Raw genomic sequence first — 6000 nt, 5'->3', positions numbered from 1 at the left:
TGATTTAGTGCTGGCTTCCCAGACTTGCTCATGAGAAGTTTCCTGAAGCAAACTTTTGTTTGAAACCCTGCTCCCAAAATGTATATTCATCTCTGAGATGAAATGAAAATATTCTGGAGCAAATAATCCACCACAAAGATGCAGCCAGGGGAATACATTGATGGTGAAAACAATGGCTTAGCCAAACACTTCATTATAGCAGAAAGAGGATCAGACAGGCTCTGAGACAAACAAACACACGCAGTGCTCAGTCCCGGGCTGTGAGGGGCATTCAGAGTAAATGTGTTTGTGCTCAGCAATGTCCCAGCTCTGCTGCAGATCCCTCACACAGGAGCCTGTAGAAAGGCAGGAGAGGTTTCCCAGGGAGCCAGGGGAGCTGGGCCAGGGCTGAGCCCCAGTGAACAATCCCTGCCCTCTGCCTGCTCTGGAAATGCTCCCTGGCTCACCCACCTGCCCTGGAAATGCTCCCTGGCTCACCCACCTGCCCTCCTGATCCATACAGGCTGACTGAGGCTCACCTGGCATTCCCTGGCCACTTGTACAAGCAAAGAGCAACAGAAACCAGAACTGTGCTGGGCAGGGAGGGCATTTCCAGCTGGGGATCTCTGTCAGTGCTTCCTCTATTGGGCTGCCATCAGAAAATGCTCCAGCTGCCAGTGAGGACAAACACAACGCACCCAAAAGCACAAATGTTCTGGTTTTAGCAATGCCAAGGAGCAGGAGTGGCTGTGACAGGAGGGGTCACAAGCCATGTACAGCCACAGAGTTTGTTGCATTCCAGAGATCAGGAGGGACTGAAGCCACTGAGTCCTCAGTAACAGCAAATACGACCAATTGTCTCATCCTAAAAACAGTTCAAGGGGAAAGAAAATGCCACATTGACCTCAGCTGTCTGCAGCAGAACAGAAGCAGAGCACAAACGGCTACCTGGGATCTGAGCCCTCCACTCCCAGACCTTTAAAAATGAAAGACGGAGTTAATTTTACCATTAGGCTTTTTGTTCTTTTATCTCATCCTTTGCCTGTCTCTCCAAAAAGGCTCCTCATTCCAATGTGTCACACCTGAGCAGTGGGAAATTCTGAGGCATTGTGGAAAAGTAAACTTTGCTGTAAATTTTTACTTTTCTGTTGTAGGCAGTGAGCCCCAGCAGGGTCTGTGCCAGTGGTGCTGCCCTTCAAAGCACCCACCAGAACAAATCCTGCTGCTGAGGGGAGTTTTCTGAGGTGCAATTTTAACCAAACACAATCTGTGTATTGATGAACACCTCACACAGCTCCCTTCAGCACCCCCTCTCCTTTAAACATCTCTCTTCATTCCAACAACACCAAAACATTGAGGGCTCGCAGCAATTTCAGTGACAAACCCAACACCTTAGTGCAAAAACACCCTTCAAAAGCAGCAAACTCACCTGTTCCCTGAAACAGCCACAGCAAGGGCAGGAATTCTGTTCCCCATTCCTGCTGAGGGCCTGACTCCTCTCAGGTGCCCTGAATTACCAGAGGTGATGAGCCCAGCAGCCCCAGGGACTGGCAGGGCAATGCTTTTCCAGCCTGAATGATTCTGGGGTTCCAAGAGGTTCCTGGGGAGCAGAGGCACGGTGCAGGTGCCCAGATGTGAGTGCTGCTGCCCCAGGATGGCTCCAGCAGCTTTCACTGCACTCCCCAGCTTTGTGCACGTCTCTTGAAGCAGCCAAGTGCAGGGATGGGCCTGGCACCCCTCAGGAAATGGAGTTTGTGGAACAAGGGATGTGTGCAGGGCCATGAAGCGCTGCCTGTGCAGTGTCAGGCCTGGCACCCATCAGGAGATGGAGTTTGTGGAACAAGGGATGTGTGCAGGGCCATGAAGCGCTGCCTGTGCAGGGATTGCCTGGCACCCATCAGGAAATGGAGTTTGTGGAACAAGGGATGTGTGCAGGGCCATGAAGCGCTGCCTGTGCAGTGTCAGGCCTGGCACCCATCAGGAAATGGAGTTTGTGCCCCAAGGGATGTGTGCAGGGCCATGAAGCGCTGCCTGCCCAGCCCTGCCTCAGGGATTTCCTCTGCTGGGCTCCCCACAGCCAGCAGGGCTTGTGTGACACCCCAAACCCGTTTGCACGTTTGGAAACCCTCCCCTGGCAGCAGGAAGCACTCAGGGATCCCATGGCAAACTGGCTGAGCTCTGTGCCCCACTGCCTTCACGTGGCACTGCGGGCCAGTGCCATTCACACACACAGAGCCAGAACATCCCTGCAGGCCTGGGATGGCACAGAGCCACAGGGATGGCAGGGCTGGCACAGAAATGCTCTGGCTGTTCCCGTGCACTCCCGAGGAGGGTGAAGGTCAGGGGTTACTGCAGCCCCTGCAAAGGTCCTGGCTGTCACCAGCTGATCTTTAAGGTCACAAGTGTCAGCCCCAGTTGGAGTTACCCTGGGGCAGCTGCCAGGAGCCCTGGGGGTGTTTGGCTGCTTGTGAGGACAGAGCCCTGCAGCCCTGGAGATGTTTGGTTGGTGGTTTCTGAGGGGATGGACAAAAAAATGACCTAAAGTAACCCCTGGAAAAACCAAAAAATTCTCAAATGACCTAGAGTAACCTTTGTGTCCTCACATTACCCCTATCACCAAAAGTAACCCCAATTTGACCTTTCATGACCCCTATGACCTGGAGTAACCCTGAGTAGGGACTTAAATGACTTTAAGTAACCTGTCCTGGTTTGGAAATAATCCCAAATGTGCACTGGACCCAGGCATGGCCCCATAGGGCTGGACAGGCCCTGCTGATCCCCCTTGGCTCCCCAGTTCCCAAACCATCTCCTGGGAATGGGAGTCACACACACAAGCTGAGACAAGTCTTATTCAGGGCTTTATTTTGGTTTAATTAAGGGGGAGAAAGGAAAACAAAGCACTTTATCTTTGTTGAGCTGTTCTACAGCCAGTTTTAGTTATGATGAGGAATTGTTGGTGGTGCAGGGCTGCTGTGGGGATTGGTTCCTGCTGTTCTTCAGCTCTCAGCAGTCCCACAGCAGAGGGCTCATCTGAGAGACCAGGCAGGGCATCAGCTCTCTGATGGCTTCTGTCTGTGCAGCTGCAACCCCAAAAGTGCTGTCCCTCTAACCCTGGCCAAGGTACAGCTGCTCTCCTCCTGTAAATGTGTTCCTGAGGTCCCTGCAAGAGATGCAGAGAGATATTACCATTCCTATTGCAGCTGGAGTTCTGTCCATGAGAAACCAGAGCACTGTTTACTCTAGATGAGCAGCCTCTGGTAGATGTTCCTCTTTCAGTTCAGCTACCCAGGCTGCTGAGGAGGAGGGGGGGGTCCCATCCCATGCTCCTGAAATTAAAAACAGAAATTACCTTGTGCAGTGCATCCTCTCTGCCTGGCTGGGGGACAGCTGCTCCTAATGCAGAGGCTTGTTGGTTCTGCTGAGATGTGATAAATCCCTTCCTGAAGTGGTAAATCCCTTCCTGAAGCTCCTTTCTCAGTTTCTGGTGGCCCTCTTCCATTTTCTCTTCCAAGCTCCAGCTGTGCTCAGCCAGCTTTGTTTCCACGGATGAGAGATGAGTGCATAACAGAACAGTGACAGTGTCCTTGTAAATCATTAATTTGCTGACCAGTGCTCCCACCATGTCCTCTCCTTCCCCCACTGCAGCATCTCCAGGTAACAGGAGGATCTCTGCTCCAAGCTGTACAAATCCCATCCACATCTGCAATGTGCACTGTACATCCTTGGGGCTCTTAGGGAAAAACGATCTCCATGTTGCATCGTGCTCCATCTCCCCTGGTGCACCTGGAGATCTTCTTTACAAAGGCATACAAAGGTGGAAGAAACCACTCTCTGCTCTTACCCCCAAGGGCTGGGTGTGATTGTTGAGGAGGACCCAGACGTAGCAGCCCAGGCTAGGACAAACAAACAAAACTGAATTTATATTCCAAATGATGTTCACTGCCTCAGAGGTTATCATGCAATAAACATAATAAACCAATAAAGCAATTTTCATACTGTTCCCTGAGCTCAACAGCAGCATTGCAGAGGCAGGTAGTTCCCCCTGTGCAGAAAAATATAGAGAGGAAGGTGTAAGACCCATGTAAGCATGTTGAGCATCATGGTCCATAGGTGTTCTTTTGTAAAAAAATTGTAATTCTGACTTCTCTCAGGACTGGCCCCACGCAGGCTGCCAAAATATGTACTAGCCTGAAAATAAACCAGTGGGAAATTCCAAGTCAGAGCTACAATTTAATAGGGGAAATCAAAAGAAATGCAATAGCACAGAAACAGAGACAGAGTCAGGATACAACCTGGCACCCTGGAGGTCAGGGTGGTGCTGGCACTCCTATGGAAGGGTGGCTGCAATCCTGGAGTGACAGATGTGGTTCTGTTGGAGCAGGGATCTCGTAGAAGGGTGTTTTTCTCCCAGCTCCAGATTTATTTGCAGCTCCTTACTGCAAAGGTCTTGGATGAAGGGAAATAAAGTAATGACTCAAAATATCCTGCCCAGCAACCTGCTGTGGAAAAAAACCCAAAAAAGTGGATTTCTGGTAGTAAAGAGTAAGTGTACTAATAATGATTTTTTATGTATTATTCATACCCAGAATGCACAAGAATTTTCTTTATAACTTTAGTGAACAGAAGTCAACACCAGGAGCAGATGGAAAAGAGACTCTGGAAATTCAGCACCTATAGCAATTTTGATACAACAATGAGCAGCACATCTCTGACCCACATCTGAATCTGAAATGTTTCAGATTTCTCTAATTAATGCCATTTTGCACCAGTCAATATATTTCTATTATCAGAAAAGCAGATCTGCCATAGTTGCAATTAAAAAACACTAAACACCACTAAAATTAATTCATCACTGAATAATTATATGTAAATGTAAATGCCAATTCAACCATTGATTATTTTGTCATTTCTGCAGGAATCTTTTTAAAGTTCCCTGTCAGTCACAGATTTGGTTTGTCCACACGAATCAGAATCACACAAAAATTCACCAGTTTGGAATATAAAAAAACCCCAAACAAATAATGAAAATAAATTGATCTAGTAAGCATACCTTAACCAACAGAAGAATTTTTTTCAATTAATAGGCAAAATGATCTTTTCAAGTAAGGAGCAATGCTCAGTAAACACCATCCTTGTCAAAAGTTGGGGGTTTTTTTGTGGAAGGTTTTGTGCAACCTAAAAGAAGGGTAATTGGGACAATAAAATGCCATAGAAATGCCATTTATGCTGAAATTATTGTGAAAACATCTGTGGCATTTGTTAGCTAGAATCTGGCTTTAAAATTGTGTTAAAACTTACTACAGAAATGAATATCACAGATAATATTTCTATTAAACACTACAGCATGGCTCAGTTTAAGACTGGAGCTTTTCCATTAATAAGAAGGAGTTACCTGCAATTATCCCTGACCCTATGTGGGCCATATACAATACTTCATAGGTTTTTAACATATATTTCACATATATAATGTTAGTTTTTATTATCTATTATTATGTATACTAAAATAATCTCTATATTTCTAGTCCCATATTTTGGGCTGTTTTACACCCAACAGCAACCACCAGGTGCAAACAGTTTTACATCAGAAGAAAATAGGGAGTCAAAAGCATTACCTACAGTGGCTGAAAGAATATTTAACAATTATAAATTTTGGCTGATTCAAAGCATGCTTTAAGAAAAACTAAAAAATGAAAAAAAGAGGTGGGATGAGCATCACCATCAGTGGTAGACAACAAACAGCAATAGCAAAGCACTCAATTTTATCTGAAGCAATAAATCAAAACCTTCTAAATAGTAATGAACAAAAAAATACCAAAAAAACTCACAGAAATACAATACCAGAACTTAAACAAAGTAATTTATAGGAGAATATTTGTAGCATATTTGGAAAGCACTGCAGTAGGAAAATCCATGAATAATATTAGGAGCATTTATGTGATCCACTTTCCTCCTGTACAGCGTTTGTCCAACATAATGAGACCTGGATTGGCTGAATATAATACAAATTTGAGAGTGTTACAC

At 46.3% G+C, this 6000-nt stretch overlaps 1 long non-coding RNA gene across 1 annotated transcript; it reads right to left on the bottom strand.

The window, feature by feature from the left end:
• Window positions 1-2845: 2845 nt before the first annotated feature.
• LOC135455205 (uncharacterized) lies at window positions 2846-5506 on the bottom strand. Its single transcript, XR_010442283.1, has 3 exons — window positions 4272-5506; window positions 3329-4021; window positions 2846-3139 (listed from the first exon to the last, which is right to left on the bottom strand). It is a non-coding gene; the product is annotated as an uncharacterized LOC135455205 (long non-coding RNA).
• Window positions 5507-6000: the final 494 nt, after the last annotated feature.

The sequence above is a fragment of the Zonotrichia leucophrys genome, chromosome 1 (assembly GCF_028769735.1).
Source record: "Zonotrichia leucophrys gambelii isolate GWCS_2022_RI chromosome 1, RI_Zleu_2.0, whole genome shotgun sequence".
NCBI lineage: Eukaryota > Metazoa > Chordata > Aves > Passeriformes > Passerellidae > Zonotrichia > Zonotrichia leucophrys.
This window is presented reverse-complemented; position numbering and strand designations above follow the sequence as displayed.